Source organism: Cyprinus carpio, chromosome A12, assembly GCF_018340385.1.
Source record: "Cyprinus carpio isolate SPL01 chromosome A12, ASM1834038v1, whole genome shotgun sequence".
Lineage (NCBI taxonomy): Eukaryota > Metazoa > Chordata > Actinopteri > Cypriniformes > Cyprinidae > Cyprinus > Cyprinus carpio.
Window position 1 is genome coordinate 14629663 of NC_056583.1, and position 23044 is coordinate 14652706.

Here is a 23044-nt window from a genome sequence, read left to right on the forward strand (position 1 = left end):
ATAAAATATAAATTAAAAAAAGTGTCTTGCTGCATAATGGAAAAGCATAAAATGTTATTATCATTCATTCAGTTTTCCCAAATATTAACACACTGTGCTAGATATGGATATAATAATCCATAAGATTAGATTGACATAATGTTTCCAGCACTGTGCATTGTTACATTAATTTTATTCTTTTTTCTGCCAAATGTAGAATTATCCATGGCACTTTTCCCACTGGAAGCAGTTAAAAGTGTATAATACTGAAAAAAGCCAAAGCACTTAACACAGGGAGGACATATGAAAGCACTTTTATCATAAGCAAATTCCTTTGCATTTACATCCTCAATCACTAGGGATGCGATGCATGACTTAACCAGAGTCGGACATAAATCGTAAGTGCTGATAGAAAGCCTCTTCACATGCTGCACTTCATCACACAACAAGCTTCTCGAGACCCATCTGAAAACTTGTCTTATTAACAGAGTAAAAACATCTTTTGCTCCCTGCAATTCATCATATCTGGGGCTCTGAAATCTCAGAACGGAAACGGCAATGCATCACAGAGAAACTGATCTGAGCCATTTTAGGAAACCATTAGTGAAACGAGCGATGGTGCAGATTGTGTCAGGGCCGTTTCCTTGTTCCAACTCTGCCGGCTGCTATTTACAGCGTTCTGATAATTGTTTGGAGGCCAAACACCAGCCAGCAGATACATATCGTGAAGGAACCCAGTTGGGATCAAGTTCAGCCCAGTCCTTTGTAATTACAGCGAGAGACAAAGGAGCACATGTAAAAGACAGGCAAACAAATATAAGGGCACGTGTACGCAGGATGTCCGAACTGACACACACACACACACACACACACACACACACACACACACACACACACACACACACACACACACACACACACACACACACACACACACACACACACACACACACACACACACACACACACAGGGCCTCATCAATCACACTTTCTCTGGAGGGTCCACATAGCCAAAAGCAAATGTACATTGTGCAATTGGTCCTGTGTAGAACTTGAATAATAGTTCACAGTCCCAGAGCCTCAGCTTGGTTTGGGACTGTGCCTAAATGTTCCTCATGAAATCAAGTGGCGTACGGACATTTCTTCTCTTTGCTTTTCTCACCTTTGTCTAACTCAAGACCTTCATCCTCACTTAGCCGGTTCATGAGAAATGTTAGCCCTGCTGACATCCCAGGCACCAAACATCCTCATCGGATTGGTTTTTATTAGCTGCTTATTTTAGCAAGAGTTCTAAACAATAAAAGCCTTCAGTTTTTGCAGTGAGAACTGAACTGTAAGTGTGGACATGTTACACATTGCAATGTCTTTAAAAGGTGGAGAACATTTGCAAATGTCATCTTGTGGTGGTGGATTTGTTGATTCACCAAGACAACACTAGATTCTTCTGTTTTCAACGAAGAGAGAGAAAATAAAGTGCATTAGTACATGAGTGTGTGTGAGATGTTCATCCATTCCTGCATCAAGCTCTTTAACCTCAGCTCCCTAAAGACTGTCCTCCTTAAAGCACCCCTAAAAAAGCCAGCTATTTTTCTCTACAGATGAAACACTCCACTTTAAGAGCAACAAGAATCACTTGGGCTTTGTGATTGTTACATTTGCAAACCATGACATTTTTTCCTCATATATATTGTATATGACATCCCACAATAAAATTATGGAAACAGAGGAAACTAGAAACAGACATTTAGAGTTAAGAGGATGAAGCTGTAATCAGAATAATTATAATTGTAACCCTTAGAACTGAAAACATATTTACAGAGATTTAAAGTCACAATGAAATGGAAGTAGCAACAGATCTTTCTTTCGTGCCATGACATCCATCTGAGTGAAATATAAGGTGGGCAATTGGTTCAATCAACCGATTGTTGATTGGATGGAAGCAGATCTGAATGCAGACAAAAAGGGGTGAGGTTTAAGCAGATTGGAAATGTCCAGTATACTGTACGTCTGTCATTTCACTGGAAGTTCACGTTTTTGGTTAAAATATGAATTTTTAAAAATTAATAAAAAATGCATTTCACAATAAGACCAATAACATGCATTTCAAAAAATGTCATCCCATGTTAACTTTAAGGAAATATTATAAGAAACAATATTAGAGCAGGAGCCATTTCAACATATGAGTGAGAAAATATATCACTAAATGTTTATGAGGCTTTGCTTATGAAGTATTTACAATGTATGATACAATTGTTGTCAGATAGCCCTGATTTGAAAAGTAATTTAATGTAATCTTAACCAGCGGTTTGTGATATTTTGGTTATTTCTCAATCAAGAAGAAACTATTATGATGAGCTGTACTTGCATGACTGGAAAAAGCTGCCTAGAAGAGTTACAAATGTAGGGATGGCAAGTGAACAGACTTGCCCTTAAGGGATAGGGAGAAAGTGGACCAAAATACAGATTACAAAAAAAAAAAAAAAAAAAAAAAAAAGGTTCTGGCCATAAAATTTGATTGGATGAGCCACACTTAAGTCACTAATCAAACCAATATATCAACTGAACATCAGTTAAATTCTATATTAATACGCCAAGTTACTACTCCACTTGAAGCTATACAGTATGTCAAACAACGCCCATTAATTGTGGTAAAATCACTTTACTGCACAGTCACTTGTTACTTATTACTTTAATATTATCCTTCAAGATGTTCTCTGATACATGGGAGTACATAAAACCCACAGCTTATTTAAGTTGTGATGTTTACAAATCCTTTAGCAATGCAAAGCAGTAAATAACTCTCTCACTCACTTGCCAAACACAATCATATCACATCCTCATATAAAGAGGAAGTTTCTCTGCTATGTATTCAACTGCCTGGAACTGAATGTGGTTTATTTACTGAAGCTTATTAATGTGTGTCTAAGTGATTAAAGAAATGAGTGTGTCACTGCACACGCAATTACACAACGCTGACTCCTTGTCTTCAGTGGCAGATGCCTTGAGGATTTAGTTGAGTTGACATTGGCTCCTTCAAGGCTGAGACTGTGCACTGTGCATGCCTTTGTGGCTCCAAGGTCTGACTCCTGCCTTAAATGCTCCCATGCATCACTGCCTAGAGACTCAGATGCCAAAAGAGCGCTACATTAAACACAGAAGTGCATTAGATGACACCTGACAGAATGGACTATTGGAACTAGCTTTGTAAGTGTGATACAATTTATATTTCAAAAAGTAAAAGCTAAATGAATAAAGTGTTAACTAACCTTACAAAATGCTGGTAGCATAAAACTAAACTTTTGAAGCACAGAACACAAAACTTACTGATGTTAAAAAGTAACCCTGTTTTTTGTTTTTAAAAAGTATCTTCCATGTCAGTTTTATTACCTTATAAAACTGACATGGAAGTTACTTTTTAAAAAGGATGGAGCACTTTTCGGTTCAAATATTTATTTTATGTGTGCTCAACAAAGATTCCAAGTACAACTCACAGCTTGAAGACTTGGAGCTTGTGCTTGAAATCTCTGACAGCTCACCTCTGTGACCCACTTTATGAGCAGCAGCATTCTTGTGTCCTTTGTGCAACAATTACAAATCATTCTCCAATTACAGCGTCTCTGTCAAAAAACATAGTAGGTTATCAGCTTGTGCAAAATTAGTCTACACCCCACTACTCTATTTAGGCAAGCAGGAAAACCACGGATTCATTGGCATTGAACCTTAATTGTAATAATGGCGGTGGTATAGCTAAATGAGCAAACTACAGCCATGAGGGCCATTGTTTATGTCTGCGGTGCAGGGTAAATAGCCCATTATTTATCGCAGCTCTTGTTTGTTATAAAATGCAGCTCTGCTGTTGATCGTATCAGTGCAGATGTGGTCCATTCACTGCTGGTACTCACATTTAAAACAGCCCTCTAATGCTAATAAGTCACTGTTCTGTGCCTTATATAGCCTATTGTACTGCTGTTTGTAGGTATATATAGTATTAAACTCACATTTGAATCATGGAATAAAATAATGTTGAAATATATTGTGCTTACAAAGATCTCAGTTCTTGTGTGAACCTCTGTCAGCTTCTGTCAACAGGAAATGTGTCCACCTCATGCAACAAACCCTGCTGAGAAAACTGAGGGCAGAGAGGTCATTCACAGTAATATTCATATCCATCTCCTCAACACCTCAATCTCCTCAAAAGGTAATGATCTGAACTTCACAAATCTGCTTGTTAAAATGGCAAAGGGCATTGAGAAGTGGTCACTGGATGGAGTATCCAGTAAATCCATGTTTGGAGAAGATCTTAGATCTGAGACGTGGCTTTGTTGACAGAACTGCTGACTGGACCCCTATAAGCACACTATGTTTTAGAGTTTTACCCAGAAGTCAGCCTCTCCTGATATGTGTGGACCCCTGACCCAAAGCGACCTTTTCTGCTGTGGAGAAGCTACAATGGCCCATCCGCAAATTACTTATCTGGAAATCACAGCTTTATACAAAACAGACCGTTCCGAAACAGTGACAGAGAATAGAGACCGTCATTGTTTGTGTTTCACCTCTCCATCAGCTCAGCTCTTCCTCTTCCCACTGAGAGCTGAGACACATGGAGAGAGAGCAAACATGAGGCTCCTGACTCTCCCATCTGTGTGATGAATATTTAATAAAAATGAAAAGATCATGCTACGTTGCATCAGAGCGGGAGGAATGTGATGGGAGGAAATGTCATGGGAAATGCTGGGGAGGAGCCTAAGAGTTCAGCGCCTCCCTGATGACTGTTGAGAAAAAAGAAGGTGAAAAAAGCATTTCCTCTCTTATCCAACATGTGTCATCTCTCAAGAGTTAATGAAAACAACTTGAATAGAGTGATGGGAGTGTTGATGGAGCCGGGAGCAATGGCGTGTTAGACCTCATTAACTGAGGTTCCCTCTTTCATTTCTCCCTCCCTGCATTCCCTGGTCTCTCTTTCTACACTGAGCTCTCTCCAGGTATTGGTTTTCTTGCATTCGTCTGCTCCCCTGCACACAGGGCGGGTCTGCACCCCAGCCACAGCCCCTGAGGTCTCCAGGACAGGCCAATTGAAACCATGTGAGATGAAGCAAGTTTTTCAAATGAGTTAAACGTGAGACCACAATGACAAAATCTAGGGAAAATGTAGGTTCTCAGGTCCCCACCTTAACATAAACACAAAATATGCATAAATGAATACATTGAATATGGTGTTTAGATTTCTTGACATACGACCACACAAAAGGAGTTTGGTAGTAAGTTTACTCCCACTTTATACAACATTATGACGTTATCCAGGAGTTAAAATTGAATTTTGAAGGTGGGGAATCCTAAATTCTGACTGAGGATTCTGGTGGTCTAGCCAAGACATTACAGAAATGTACAAAAAAACATAATATTGCAAACATTTTGTGATAGTATTGTACAAATATTGGTCAAACACACACTTTTACATATCAAACCATTCAAAAGTATGGCATCATTATGATATTAATATTTTAAAAAATTATACTTTTATTCAGCTAGGAAGCATTAAATTGATCAAAAATGATAGTAAAGACTTTTACATTGTTACAATTTCCTTTATTTCAAATAAATGCTGTTCATTTGAACATTCTATTTATCAAAGTAGTTTATGTAAATTGCAATAATATTTTACAGTATTACTGTCTCTACTTTTTTTGATCAAATAACTGCAGTTTTGATGAGCATTTGAGACTTCTTTCAAAAACCTTTGTATCATACTGACCCCAAACTTTAGTATATAACAGTAGTGTATAGAAATTTGTCTAAAACCTAAAGACAAGTGTACACTACAAGACAGAAAATTGTAGCCCTGTCCACATTTAAAGACATTTAAAAGACTCATCCTCTATTGTGTTGGTACTCACATCCAGGACTGAAGTTACGTGTATGTGTGAAACAGAATATACAGTGTATGAGACCGAATATATGTAGTGGATGAAAGAAAAGCTTAACGATTTTTTTTTAAACTCACTATAACTTCTGACAGTATCCTATTGTCTTTAACTTTCCATTAAACTGTCCTCACATGATCTCTGACCTTGCCCAAAACTCCCATTATGACCACACTCTCTCTGTGCTAAACCACTGTTTGAAAACATGCACAATTTTTGGTATTTGATGAGCAGGTTGCACTTGAAATTAAAATGTAGTGTATTAAAATGCTAGAGCCGTCTTCCCTATCTTGCCTGTACTTCCTGTGGAAGAAATCCATCCAAGCTCAGGATGACATAATAAGCTGTGAAATTCTTACTATGTCCCAGGCATATACTCATTTTGTGAACACATACTGTACACACTGACCTAGCGGCATTCAAGGATAAACACATGCTCACAAGTTTGTTTATTTGTTTTGTCACTCCAAAACCATGGAGCTGGGTCTTATATTACTTCATCTTTAATTTCAATTGACAGACCCTACAGATCTCTCTCACTCTCAGAGCTTATAACATTGAGACAGCTCCAGTTTGACTAATCATTTAGTGAGCAATGAGCTCAACTGTTCCATGACACAGGCCAATTTCACATCTTCACCATGTCCACCTTTAAACTCCAATTCAGAGTGATGCAAACCTCAGCCTGGCTCTTCTACATCAGCCTGAGAGTCAGCTGAGGCTGAACACATTTACTTTTAACCCTCTCACATCAGGAATGTCATTATAGTCATATATACTGTACGGTAGACTAATGGTAACTAAATCTGGGGTCTGAAATTGGCAACTTTGATTTCAGGGGGATATTGTTTCTGCCAGCCACCCCAAAGACCGCAGCACACATAAGGCCACGTTTGATGTTAACACACTGTGCAATACAGTCATTATATTGTGTAATCCATTAACATCAACAGCTCAAGATGTCTTACATTCCCTTTTTGAGGTGGTGAAATACTGGATAACCACAGCTCTTATGTGGCTTACTTGTAATTGTTCTTTAAAATGGACTACAGGGAAATGCGTTTGTGCCAACAAATTTTCAGACTGCTCAGAACAGAAAAAAAGCTGCCTGTGATTTGATGGGTTGCATTCAGTATAGTAAGCTAGTCTTATAAGGAGATCTAGAGAGCAGGGCATTGTATAAGAATAAAAAAAAATAAAAAAATTCCTGAATTGTAATTCAGAGAAATTCAACATGGGTAATGCATTCTGGGAAATGTAGTGTTATTTTACCCTGGTCCACAAAAGTTGTGTGATGAAATATAAGTTAGACATAAATTTCTATATGTGACAATTAAAATTTTTCTACTACCAACCTTCCAATCTATCTTTCAATCTGTCCATCTTTAAACCTTGTTCAAATTTCAAACAAGGCTTTGTCAAGTCAACATTCAAAGTTTGTCTTAAAAACATTGATTTTCCAATTCAAAATGAATTTCATGAATCTTTGAATTCCTGCTTCCATACATCCAATTTCCAGTTCTGCATCCTGTTTGCTACGTCATTTTAAATTATTTTAAAATTCAAGAATTTAATCGTGATTTAAAAGGGATTCTCAATTCAGTTCTGAATGGTGCACAACCCTGCTAGAAAGGTTCAAGGACTCAATGTTTGCACAAAGTGATCCTCAAAAGCCAGAACTATTACATGTTTAGAGAGGTATTAAACACTTGAAAACATGAAATAGCCTTCAGAAACTTCCGAGGCAATGTGAGTGTTACTGTCCTTCCAAGGCCATCACTCTGTTGCTGTTACTGAAATCCTCCAGCCTTCTGACACTCTGGGGTGTTATTTTGCATAATGGGTGCTCATGAGCACCCTTCTAAATCATCGGCCCTCAGACTGCTAAATGTGACATGGGCAGAAGAGTGCAATGCATCGTGGAAGCTCCATGAGGGGAAGGGAGGGTGAAGAAGATAAAAAAAAGTCCTTCTTCTGTGTAAACAGCATGATTGGAAGTCTGCAATTACAGACTGCAGATAGGAGAAGCTGGAAGAGATAAAAGTGGCAGGATTCGAGCGGTTCAATTCCCAACAGATTGATCTGAATGCACCTCCACACGCAGAGCACACGCACGAAACAGACATCTTCCTGACCTGAAGCAGAACTAAACCACTGCCGACAAGGCAATCAAATTCCCCAAAGGGGAGTTTCAAATATGACGATAGTTTGTATTTGTGGTAAACTAATATTACAACTACATGTATATTTTTCAGTAGGGAATATTTAGTCCATATGTCAACATCCGAATCAACATAACACCTTATGACACTGAGGTTTAAAGACAAGAATTCTTTTTTTAATGCTACTTCAAACTCAAATGTCTAACCAAACATCTAAAACCTCCTAATGCTTGCCAGGACTGCTCTGGAATGGTCATTAAAATCTGTGCAGGAGTTTGGAAGGACTTATATGCTGTGTTTTTTCAAATGTGTATCTTTATCCAGAGGTGAATAATTCCATGTTTACTTCATCATTTATTTGTCCCGACCAACCTAGGCACACAAAAACAAATATAAGGGGTTTAGTGTGTTTGTTTTGAATGTCCCCGAGAGAAAGAACTCCTTTAAATAAAGCTGGGGGATGGTGGATGGAGAGTGAGAATTTGGTGCTCTGCCTTGTGCTGCAATGTCTCCCTCTACCTCTCTGCATCTTGGATTCGACCCATTTCCTCCAAGTCAAAAGAAACATTCAAGGTGCCACTGAAAGATGACCCTCTCTACTGAAGCACAAAATCAACTGATAGTAAAACCCTTCACTAACCAGCTGGCAGGGTATCAGAGAGTGAAATGCTGTGAAATGGGGATATCTCTCGAATGAATCGCCTTAAGAATTCAAGCAGTATCTGTTCTTAAAAAGACAATTATGCTTGACATTTTATACACCACTTGCTCTTCTTGACTTAGATAGATTCAGTGACTGTACACACCATCAGTGGAAAAATGACATTACAGCATCAATATCTATTGTCGGGATGGAAGAACCACCTGTGGTCAGTAACATTGGAGTGGATGAGGTCTGCATGGTAATATGATTGTGGTAAAAATGAAGAAAGAACACTCATCCACCCTAGAACAGCTGCTGTGCTTAAGTCAGAAAACAGAACAACACCTGCTGTTGAACATCTATGACCAGAGGAAATATTCACTGAACATAACCTGTACACATTTCAGCTCAGTGAAACTATATATAAATTTGCGTGGAGTATACGCTAAGGAAATGTCTCTGTATGAAGGGGTGAATTCATAATGCCTTGACAACTTCAATTAAATTCCTGAAATTCAATTAAATTTCTATTATGGTAGCAAATTTGAATGAAAAATTCAGTGAATAAGAGCAATTTTGAAAGTGTAATTTTTACATAATATATTTGTAGGTAATATTTTAAATAAGAAATATTTTGATTCATTCATTACAAAAAAAAAGTTTGTAAAGACAAACATTAAATGAGCTAATATCTTCATAATTAAGAAAAAAAGCAGACTTCACTGAAACGTGTTTCAATTCAATAAAATCAAAAAAGTTGAAAGCGAACCAGTTTAAAATAAATGACAGGAAGTTCAACTGAAAGCTGAATTGGAATGACAGAAAGTCTAATTTACTGAAAATTTGTCTTGACAATTGTTATTCTCTTGTTAGAAATGACAGCTATATCAACCCAATCTCACGGGAAAACATAACTATTTTACAAGGTGGCAATTTTGTATGAATTCGTGCAATGTGAATCATTCAACCACGTGATTTTTAGTAAAAGAGTAAATATTATGACCCGCCCCTAATCCCCCTAATTCTTATGGTTTGCGTCATTATATGAAAATAATCACACATGACTGTGTTGGTTATTTGCATTTCTTTGAATTCCAATTTATTTTTAGTCTCATTTCTTACAGTCAAAATGCAATTCTGCATCATGTTTCCAACCTCAAATGAAATTCAAAATTAGGAATTGAATTGGAATTTAAAAAATCATTTTGTGCCCAATCCCAGTATCCTGTAGACCTATGTTAGAAAGCTATTTTGGTTTCTCATCATGATACCTCATCTAACTTACAGACAAAGACAATGACGGCTTAAGGAGGAAGTACAAGAAACTGTTCATGCCTGAGAGCAGCAATTACTCACTCTTGACTCACTTGTTATCGTTTTCTTTATCTTTACCTCACTCCCTCTTTTTCCCTCTTTACCCCAGTGTGACTCCAGCCAACAAGATCTCCAGAGAGCAAGCCCGTCTTGCCCACAATACCCCCAGCTCCAGCTCACAGCCAGACCGGAACTGCAGGGCATCCGTCTGCCAGCTAATGGCCTCTAATTTAGTCCTAATAGAGAATGCAATGAACATGCAGGAGAAGAGGAGGAGGAGGACAAAAGAGAGAGAGAGAGAGAGAGAGAGAGAGAGAGAGAGAGAGAGAGAGAGAGAGAGAGAGAGAGAGAGAGAGAGAGAGAGAGAAAATAAACATAAGCAATAGGAAGGGGAAAAGGGCAATTTCAGTTGAAAAATATTAATGTAATCAAGGCAAATTAGTGGGTTTGGGATAACATTCCTATGGTGCAGACTGTTTACGTTCTGGGGGAGCGGTGGAAAGTGTGGTGGGTTGAGGCAGAGGGGAGTCTTGTCTATCACACACGTAACAACCCACAAGCAACATGCGCTTGTACACACATACCCACGTGGATGCCATTGAGGTGTCGTACACCCTCGACACCCCTTGACTGTCATCTCTGATGAGGATTAAACTGTTTCAAAAAAACACAAACAAGTCCTGCACAAATTATATTAGTGTATTGAACACATGTGGGAAATATAAGAGGGTGTTACACAACTGAAGCCTGTTGTATGATTTAGAAAAAACTGAATGAAGGATGCTGTGGAAAGAGAACAGAGGATATTGTCAAAACATTGGAGGATGGATGGGAGGATGTCTTGAATTTTTTTTTTTCAAGAATTAAGATGAAACTGCTAGTAGATTGAGGGAAAGGATGTATAGAGAGTTGCGATAGGAAGTGAAGAGGATTTGTGGGAGCTATCATTGAGTTGATAGAGTGTGTTGATGTCCTGTTTTCTTATGGGGCAGTGTCTCTTCTGTTTTCCTCCTTGTTAGACACGCTTGAGTGAAAGGAGGCTGACCCTGGGGAAAGAGAGAGAGAGAACGAAAGAAAGAAAGAGAGAACTCATGCTGAGCTCCACTACTGAATACACTACGCTGGGATACAGCATGGAAACTCATTTGAGGCTCTAAATACACACACACACACACACACACACACACACACACACACACACACACACACACACACACACACACACACACACACACACACACACACACACACACACACACATTCATTCTATGAAAAGAGTAATTTGTGACTACGACATTTTCTGAAGTGGACCATACACAAAAATCTTCTAAGCGTTTTGCAATATCATATATTATTTAAAGTTTAAATGAAATAAAATGTAATATAAACACTTATTCTGTGGTAATTTCAAGCAATGTTTCTCTATGAAAACTAACAAATATTAGGGTATCAAAAAGTAATACTCACACAATCTATGACATTCATGTTATAACAAAGTTAAACTCAAATCAGTTTTTCATGTTGACATTATATTACATTAACAGATTTTTAATTTAACAAAATGTTCATGTAATACAGAAAAAATATGATGATTAATGATCCATAATCCATCATCTTTTTTAAATAATGTATATGTAAACTTTTTGTTTTTAAATTAATAATATACATCTGTCACACTTATTTAGCACAAAAGGTTAGTCAACTTTCACTTTAAACCACATGATCATTGGGGTTTTCAGAGGAGCCAACTCTTAACATTGTTTCATAATTAGTTTTTTTCTTCATACTAGACTCAATTTTTTTCAAGCATAACATATCCGCTCCATCACATAAAACAGAAGAATGAATTTTGTTTTAGATGACACTTAAAGCTATTCTCTGTCTGATAGAATGATTGAAAACATAGGTAATTTGACTAAAAATGTCAATTTTCTAAAGTGGAAAAACCTGGTTTCAAAACCCTGACTCACATTCACACACTGCTTTTTAATAAATAGTAGAGAAGTATGCAAATGTGGACTTAGGAAGTGTGTCTCCATCCACATATCTGCACCATAACATCCTTTACCCATGTGGTTGTAAGCTACTTTTTTGGCTGGCTAGCATGCACAGTAACAAACACAATCACACACAATCAGACATTTTAACATTCTCTCTCAAGTGACTATGCAACAGGTCCTCCATGCATCTGTCATGGCTGTGAGCTGATTTACTGATGTACTGTATGTTTGCTGTGGCTAACCTTTGAAACTGCACTCCCATGTGGAGGAAGGAGACTCGGAAGTGTTGAGACAGTCTGACACGGTGGAAAAGTTGGTCAAACATGCGTGAAACGATGCTCAGGAGACTTGGATCCTCACAGCTAGGGCTTTATCCTACTCACTCTGCTCAAATACACTGCTGTGTACTACACAGAATTATAATTCAGAGGATATATGGCTTTATGTTTGCTTTTGAGGAACATTGCTGGATGGTCTAATTTCTTTAATCATTTTTGGACATTGTGATGTGAAAAGTAATTAAAAGAAATCTACAACAAAAATTCAAAAAGTCAATAATATATAAAAAAAAAGAGATTTATTGAATCCAATTTGCTCAACTGCTTAATATTTTGTTAATATATAATTAAATTATGCTAAAAAAAAAAGAAAAAAAGAAATCAAGCTGACCTGAAAGTCACAGAGTTCCCACTAGTGGTGAAATTCAGTACAACATGACAAATGAGGGACAAGGGAGGAATTTAAAATGTATTTCTCCTAGGGAGAAATATCCAACATCAACCCATTCTGAATGTTGCTCAATGTTCTGTGTCTATCAGTAGGTATATCTTAGGGATATATAAACGAATATGATGTAATGTAATAGAGTCACATACAAATACAAGGGTCATTCATTGTCTGTGAATAATGACCAGGATGGCTGTGGCTGGTTTGGGTGAAATTGAAGACAGATGTTCTTGTGAAAACATTTCTTGGGTGGTGTAATTTAGGTCACCCTAGACGAAGGTGGGGTGGAGTGCAGGGTCGGTAAAAACAAAAGTCACAGTGAGCATGATCATATTGTATACTTTCCAGAACCTTGCTGTTTTTGAAGCTTTATAACATAGCGAATAAATATATTACCCAATGGTTATGCCAAAATGCATATGAAACTGCCTATATCAGATACTTTTGGTTTCAAATACCTGTATCAAAACAATGACACAGGGACACACTGAACACTGAACATATGTTCCTGGTGACCTGTGTTCTATAACATTCTATAATGCAAGTATGTCACTTATAATGACAACAACGATCCATCTGGTTAATCTGTCCAATTATCCAATTAGCATTGGTCCTTGCTTTGTTTATAGTAACAAGTGCTGACTGATCTCTCCTGAGAATCAATAAATGTGTTAAACATCACATTAAATACACATTTCAACACCTACTCATCTGGAACTTATAACAGTGTTGTTCTCTGAAATGACCCCACATGTGCTTAAAGATAATTCACACTGTACCTAAAGAACCTCAACCTATAAAAAAGTCACATAAACAGTTTGTAACAAGTTCATATATATATATATATATATATATATATATATATATATATATATATATCTATATATATATATATATATATATATATATATATATATATATATACATATAACAGTAATAATACTAAATACCAATAACTGGGACTGGGACAGAAGCAGGGAGAGCAAGTTTGCAGCGTGAAATGAAAGTCGTGAAACTAGTACACTGAATGCCACAGTTGACCACACAGAATCAAGTCTTCCAGAGAGATGCAAAATAAAATAAAATAAAATAAAATAAAATAAAATAAAATAAAATAAAATAAAATAAAATGATTATGATTAAAATGATTAAATTGTTATTTTAACTATAATAAAATAATATATTATGAGATATAATATTAACAATTATGCCTAACCTATTATCCGATAATATATAATTCTGATCCAAGTAAGTGAACTTTTTTTTTGGCATTACCACTATTCACCTCAAGAGGACGCCATGTACATGCAGTTGTTGATAAGAGCTTTCACAGTGACTTGTTAATAGAACTTAGCATGAACTTGCTGGAAACATCAACAGTTAACAACCATTGACCAGTAACAGAAATTAATACAGAATTATGAACGAAATAGCTTTTGTGCTTACTACTTTACATAAGTCGACTAGTCACCACTACACAACTGATCCTTTCAATGATTTCCCTCATGTAGGAAAAGTCATAAGTGCTTCGGCACACAAAAAAGGCTAAATAAATAAATGTATCACAGCATGCTGTGTTTACAAGAATGATTTCTGCGATCATTTATTTTCCCTCAATAAAGCCCTCTGCCTTGTAGATTTGTTTTTCCCTTAAAGTAAGTGGCTGTTGTTCAACAGCTTTCAGACAATGAAACATGACACTCCCGAGGTCTCATGATAGTCTGCAGAGTGCATTTTGTTTGGCACATAAAAGCAGGCCATCTAATGGAATACGCAAAGAGAAAGAGCACAGTCTGTTCGGTGCACACCGCATATCAATACTCATTAGGGGAAACCCATGTATGTGTTGCCACACATGCTAATGAAATCATGTATATAATTCTGAATAAAAAGTATCATGTTTTGGTGCGCTCCAACTGCTGTACAATATGGTGGTTTTACTTAGAAAAAAAAAGTAAGTTTTTTGGCACCTGAGACATGGTTTGGCCTTCCATACTTGGAGTTCAAAGGCACTCTGAAGGGTGCATGAAGCACACTGCTTTTCAATAGCAATTTAGCATTAGCAGAAACTGCTTCAACTCTCAGATTTCCAAAGATTACCTGCTCCATTACAACACACAATGTACTCACAGACTAACAATTGCCACTAAATGAGTATATTCAATGCGAAAGTCCTTGAAGATTTGGTTTGAATGGATTGATAGCTACAACTACCAATGCTAGTTGTACAACAAATTCTGCAAGACCTCAGGCCTTTCCTGAAACATTACACATGAAACTCAACACGCTACATGTTCGCCTGCTGTGGCTTACAGACAGCGGTCCAGAGAGACCTACATGGAGTGTATGCTCTCTTGAAGGAAGCCAAACCTCCTGCTATTTGTTACTCCCTACACTATTCCATCTGGCTTACCTCAGTCTAGTGCAACTTACATCTAGAACCCTTTTTATTTGTTAGTCGAATGAAAAAAATCTTTGAATGAGAAGTCTTTTCTGTACATTGAAATTTCTCAAAATGCTATCTGAGGTATATCTGCTATCGAGAAATATATTAGTCAGCATGCTTCCCGCATCTTGGCTTCGGTGCATTTCCCACACCTTTGCTACTGGAATTCCCAAACAGCATAGCGTAAATGTCTCATTCTGCAAGTTCCGGAGAAGCCTGGCACGAATCAGCAGAGCAATGCAACGCAGAAATGTGCATGATTGAAAGGCTTCCGAGAATTCTCTGGCTGTGCAAAGCCACGTACAGGAGATTCATAATGGATTTAGCAGGACAGGTACACAAAGCTCTTGTGGCCACAAACCGGAGCTGTGAAGAGTTCACTGTTGACATCTGGAATGTCTTTCCTCCCTTGCTTTTCCTTTTGATTGAGTCACATCAGCAGCCAAAGTCGCATGTTTCTATGCCTTCATTTTCTCTTTGACTGCATATGCTCTGTGATCAAAAAGCAAAGGATTAGCCAAATGTTAACACAACACATGGACAATCAGAATTGGACAGAAAACCTTTTTGATATTCTACTATTCAGTCTGCTTAAAGTATGGAAAAGAAATGTCCTTTACCTAAGCACAATAACACCAGAAACTATGCAATTTGTTTTAGTGATCTTTGAACTTTCAATGCCAGTACAAACCACACCAGTTATACTTGTTTAAACATTATTCTTTTACCTCACTGAGTAACTGTTTAAATAGAAACTTTGGCCATCATGGACAAAGAAAAAGTACATCAAATTCTAAGCAGATCCTCTGGAAACCATCCTCAAATGACTAAGGCAATTGTCGGAAACTTGCAGATGTTCCCTATTGACTCCCACAACAGAGGCATTAAATACAATGAAAAACAGATCACGAGTAATGCGCTTTGCAAATAGACAATTTTTTTTATTAAATCAACCAACCAATCAATCAATCAATCAATCAGTCAAAAAGGCACTTAAGGTCTAAAACATATGCTGCTGGGAAATCAAGTGTGTCTATAAAAATACAGGATGTAGATCTATCACCACCAAAAATGTGTGTGCACATTTACATGCAAGAGTGTGGACACAAAAGAGTATAAAAATAGGACAGAGAGCTAAGTTCAGGGTGTTTGTTCACATGTTTGTGTATGTGTGAGTGTGCATGTCATGTAAACTGTGGCATGCCTGGTGTTACAGGAAGTGTTTTCCACGGCTGTTCCCTTTTGGCTTGTTGAGTATGTGGAGGCCTGATCCTGAGAACTCTCTGGAGAGCAGTTTGGACATAATTTTCAAAGCCCTGAGCTGCACAGCAGGAAGTCCTGCCCTTGGATGTTTGGGACAGGACAGAATCCACAGGAAGGTATTCCACGAACATGCCACGCAGGAGTCTCAACTCTTCCCAGCAAACTCAGAGACAGCTCCTTGAGAACTGTAAAGTTCAAGCGATGCTTATAGAAAACAATGTTGCAATGTTTTAAGACTCTTTACTCTGTTACAAAATGTAGTAATCTTTCTACCTAGGCAGTATTTTAGGGCACTGAAGGCACACTCCCCACATCTGTTCCAAAAGGGCATCTTAAATAATTTTAGCCAAATTCCTCTTCTTTTATGTTTTATGTCAGTTGGCAAACCAATCTAAGCCAATCTCCAAGGCAGCAGAGACCTTAGTCAGGTTAGACGCCATATTAAATTTAACACATATGAAAACAAGACTGTGAGGGATAGATTTAAGTCTTTACAATGGCACACACTGTATAAAGGTACTAGATCACATAATTTTCATAGCTCACAACTTTCAAAACTGTTTTATGGAGTTTTTGTCTACTGAAAGGCATTTCGTCAGAATGAACAATCAGTATTTTGTTAAACAACAGTACAATCCTCCCATCCTCATTTTCATTCCTGTCAAAAATTAAACTCAAAGCTACCCTAATTCAGATCTATTGCACGTATAGACTTCAGGATTAGCTTCATGGAGAAGCCAATCACAGAATGCACTGCAACAAGGTCAGTGGAAAAAATAGACTGGTCCCGAAATTGCATACTCTCTGAGTAGGTACTTTGTGACCAGGAAAAAAGTACAGTCTGTATAGTATGAATGTGTGTATAATGAATGTAATCCAGACATACTACATTTGTAATACTGTCATTGTCATGTGACCTGTAGCGTCAGTGGTCACTGGATGTCAAGTCAAGTCACCTTTATTTATATAGCGCTTTAAACAAAAAAGATTGCATCAAAGCAACTGAACAACATTAATTAGGAAAACAGTGTGTCAATAATACAAAATGACAGTTAAAGGCAGTCATCATTGAATTCAGTGATGTCATCATGCAGCTCAGTTCAGTTTAAATCGTATCTGTGCAATAATTTGCAATCAAGTCAACGATATCGCTGTAAATGAAGTGTCCCCAACTAAGCAAGCCAGAGGCGACAGCAGCAAGGAACCAAAACTCCATCGCTGACAGAATGGAGAAAAAACCTTGGGAGAAACCAGGCTCAGTCGGGGGGCCAGTTCTCCTCTGACCAGACGAAACCAGCAGTTCAATTCCAGGCTGCAGCAAAGTCGGATTGTGCAGAAGAATCATCTGTTTCCTGTGGTCTTGTCCCAGTGGTCGTCTGAGACAAGGTCTTTACAGGGGATCTGTCTTTGGGGCTCTAGTTGTCCTGGTCTCCGCTGTCTTTCAGGGCTATAGAGGTCCTTTCTAGGTGCTGATCCACCATCTGGGCTGAATACGTACTGGATCCGGGTGACTGCAGTGACCCTCTGACTTGGATACAGACTGGATCTGGTGGCTATGGTGACCTCGGAATAAGAGGAGAAACGGACTAATATTAGCGTAGATGCCATTCTTCTAATGATGTAGCAAGTACATTGGGTGTTATGGGAAGTGTTCCCGGTTCCGGTTTACCTAATTAATGCAGCCTAAAAATCCTTTAACGGATTTGGATATTAGAAGCGTATTAGTGTGCTATGTGTAAACCAGGTTACAGAGATGGGTCTTTAATCTAGATTTAAACTGCAAGAGTGTGTCTGCCTCCCGAACAATGTTAGGGAGGTTTTTCCAGAGTTTGGGCGCTAAAATGGGAAAAGGATCTGCCGCCCGCAGTTGACTGTGATATTCTAGGTATTATCAAATTGCCAGAGTTTTGAGAACGGAGTGGACATGGAGGACTATAATGTAACAAGAGCTCGTTCAAATACTGAGGTGCTAAACCATTCAGGGCTTTATAAGTAACAAGCAAGATTTTAAAATCTATATGATGCTTGATAGGGAGCCAGTGCAGTGTTGACAGAACCGGGCTAATATGATCATACTTCCTGGTTTTAGTGAGAACTCTAGCTGCTGCATTTTGGACTAACTGGAGTTTGTTTACTAAGCGTGCAGAACAACCACCCAATAAAGCATTACAATAATCTAACAATGAGGTCATAAATGCATGGATTAACATTTCTGCATTTGACATTGAGAGCATAGGCCGTAATTTAGATATATTTTTGAGATGGAAAAATGCAGTTTTACAAATGCTAGAAATGTGGCTTTCTAAGGAAAGTTGCTATCAAATAGCACACCTAGGTTCCTAGCTGATGATGAAGAATTGACAGAGCAGCCATCAAGTCTTAGACAGCATTCTAGGTTATTACATGCAGAGCTTTTAGGTCCTATAATTAACACCTCTGTTTTTTCAGAATTTAGCAGTAAGAAATTACTCGTCATCCAGTTTTTTTATCGACTATGCATTCCGTTAGTTTTTCAAATTGGTATGTTTCGCCGGGCCACGAAGAAATATAGAGCTGAGTATCATCAGCATAACAGTGAAAGCTAACACCGTGTTTCCTGATGATATTTCCCAAGGGTAACATGTAAAGCGTGAAGAGTAATGGCCCTAGTACTGAGCCTTGAGGTACTCAATACTGCACTTGTGATCGATATGATACCTCTTCATTCACTGCTACGAATTTCATTTGTAACTCTAAGGAGAGCAGTCTCAGTACTATGATACGGTCTTAATCCTGACTGGAAATCCTAACAGATGCCATTTTTCTCTAAGAAGGAATATAATTGTGAGGATACCACCTTTTCTAGTATCTTGGTGCACGATGTGCATGTCAAAATCCTGACGGAATCAGTAGATCATCCGGATACTTTTTTCCTATTGTTTTATAAATACTGTGAATTCAGACTTACTATTTGCCTACAGTTTAGTAGGGAAGTATGTATAATCAGAAGCCACCTAAATGCTATCTTCATAAATAAAGCTCCTATTTATGCATTCAAGAATGAAAAATAGTACTTATTTATATTTAATAATATTTCTATATTTCCTATTTTACATTTTTTTATAGTGTTTTTATCAATTATATTTGTATGGTTTTTAACAAATTCATTCATTTATCAGAAGTAACATTATTAGATTCTACAGCACTAAAGTGATTACTTTGAGTAAGGCTTTTATTTGAGATGCAGTAGGTTAATATGACTGATTTTTCAGTGTTACAACTGCCCCCAAACACTAGGGGGCAATTGTAACACTCTGACTTCTTGCATTTAATTTAATATTATAGTCTTGTAATTATTAGTGAAATTTAAAAATATATCAATTGTATTATTAATTAGTGCACATATATTTGTATTTTGTATGAAAACATGACTAGTGTATTTCAAGTAGTCTGTGAAGGAAAATGTAAAAAAAAGTTAAAATTGGCCCCAGTCTCCCCTATGCAAGGCTTGCAAAGTTTACACACACACACACGCACACACACACACACACACACACACACACACACACACACACACACTGTATGTACAGAAGTTATAGAACACATGACTTTTCAGGAAATCCCTAATATGGACCATGGCATTCTCTGTAACTGGAGTAAAAAGAAGATTGAAACGTTTTGACTGATGAAACATGAGGACAATAAACACTTGACTTCAACAATGTATAGTGTATCAGTGTTCTTCAAGCCACCTTGGGTATTTTCATAATAATTCAATATTTTTATAATTCATTGCTAATCGACATAGCCTTTATTACAGTATATTTTCTTCCTCATACTGTGATAAGAAGCCACATCAGATCACAAAAGGAAGTTATTTCAAACACTCTACTGATGTTGTGCAGTGTGTTATAATGTTCTCTCTTGTTGGACAGCAGGTTTAAAAACACTTCTCATTACAAGTCATTACAACGGAAGATGTTTGATGTGTGTTGCTTTTTCAAATTCAAGTTATAAGCGGGGAGGCATGAACTGACCTCACGGGAGCACAAACAACAAAGCCAATTTGGAGAGGAATAAAACGCACGGAAAATATTCATGCAAAGCCGTAAAAAAAAGTGATTTACAAGCGCATATTGTCCCATGGATGAATGGTTCAATATTATATAGAGAACTGTGGCACCCTAAAATATACATACATACATTCATACATATACATACATACATACATACATATATATATATTACAAAAGATCGAAACCTCTTTCAAATATTAACTATGGTTAATTTTCTTAAGGGACAGGAAGATTATAGAATATTTTAATATCATTTATAATTTTTAAATTACAAAAAAAAAAAAAAAAAAAAAATCCCACTTTTTTGCATTTTGGGGCTATAGAAAATTAAATGTATTCACTCCTAATTTCATGTTTCATGTTGCTTTTGGAACTCAAAAGTGATGAAGTTTTTCAAGCTTATTTATCATTCAAAACTCTGATAGAAGTACGAATAAAAATGGCCTTTATCTACTAGGAAATATATAATGAAAAAAGGTTTATATAACGAAAGAAAACTTATATGGTGATTACTGAATATGAAATAAATAGTCCCAATACATTCTGACGGAGCTCTTAGGCACTACATGGACTTTCTAAACCAATAGAGGGCAGTATTATATAATTTTACCTTCAACTCAAAACAAATTGTGCACAAGTGTCATCAGAAAATCTGAATCACTGAGTCCAGTGGATATAACCAGTGTAATCAAGTAACTAATATCTATCTGTCTACACACACACACACACACACACACACACACACACACACATATATATAAATAAATGATTGAAAAGTATTTGCATTTGGAAAAAAATATGGTAAAAATAGAGATGTTTACTTTAGATGATTACTTTTAAGTGTTTTAAGGAGAATGTATTTAGAATTTTACTTTTGATCATTTCACTTAATGGTCATCTCAGTTCAAACAAACCATGCCACGTGTGTGTGTGTGTGTTTTGGTTGTGTGTGAGAGTGTGTCTCACAGTTTGGCGGAAGCAGTAAATGAAGTGTACAGCAGCAGGGTCTGAATCTCTTCTGTTCTCCCACAGCTCTCTGACCCGAGTCTGGCCTCGGCCGATGCTCCATTAGGACTCTCTTTCATCCTTCTTATTCTCTCTGGTGTCATGAAGATGGATCAAATGAAAACACAAAAACACCCTCTTTGCCCCCAACCTGCCCTGGCCGACTGACGGCAACAGGTTTAAGCATGGAGCAGTGACTACTTCAAGACCCAAAATGCGCGTGGACTAACACACACAAAGAAAAACAAAAACGCAAAACTCTCACACACAGATGGTCCCGTCTAAACCCAAATGCTGCCAATGCAATTACCCCAGCCCCCTGTGGTCATGGTAGGGCCCAGATTGCCAGTAAAGACGTGGATGCTTCATGGCTCAGCTATTTGCTGGGTAAAGGGAAAGGATTGCAGTCTTACCTCAGAGCCTTTAAACATTACGCTGCTTAAGTCGAGGTGAAGGCTGTGCTGTTCACAAAGGTCAGGATCACACAGAGGACAAAATGAAGCAATAATAAAAAAAATAACCACAAACCACAGATCTTATAAATGCAACTAAACATGTTTGCTTTCCATCACTTGTTATAAAGCCTGTGTAGAGAGAGAAAACGAGAGATTCCAACCTCAACCACTTTGAAATGTCAAGTGAAATCTGCTCAATAGAGTACTTGCCAGAACAAACAGGAGAAATGACTTCACATTTGGAAGATACACTGATTGCAAACAGTGTGAAATATAGAAGGGACTCCTTTATCAGTGTTCATTTATATGAAACCAAGCATGCCATTGTTAAAAAATCTATATTTCTGACAAAAGTTTTTTTTTTTTTCAAACTGAAACTTGAATTTAAAAATGATCTCTGAATCACTAATGAGTATTGCTGTCTTTAAAGGGTAAGTTATGTTCACACTGATAGCATTTATAATATAATATAATATAATTTTATAATTTTATTATTTTAAAATGGTTTATATACATTACTGTTTAAAAGCCTGGGGTCAGTACAATTATATTTAAAGAAATTATTAATATCACTCGGTGAGGATATGTTAAGTTGATTTAAAAGAAAAATAGCAAATAATATAGCATCTTATGACAAAAGATTTCTATTTCAAATACATGCTGTTCTTTTGAACTTTCCATTCAAAGAATCCTAAAAATTGTATCACATTTTCCCCCACAAAAAAAAGTTTCTTGAGAACCAAATCAACTCATTAGAATGATTTCTAAATGATCATGTGAAACCAAAGACTTTGCATCCTGAATAAAATACACAATATATTAAAATAGAAAACTATAATAGAATGGAATATCTAATAATATTTTAAATGTTTACTATATTTTTGATCAAATGAAATCAGCCTTTCATGAGACTTTTTTCAAAGTAAAAAAAAAAAATACTCAAACTTTTGAACATGATCACCGTTTACTAAAATATTATCATGTACTTTTGTTTACACATTTTTCAGTCAGCATTTTTATTCAGCCATGTTTTAAATTATTCTGATAATTAAGATGCTAATGAGTTTACACACTA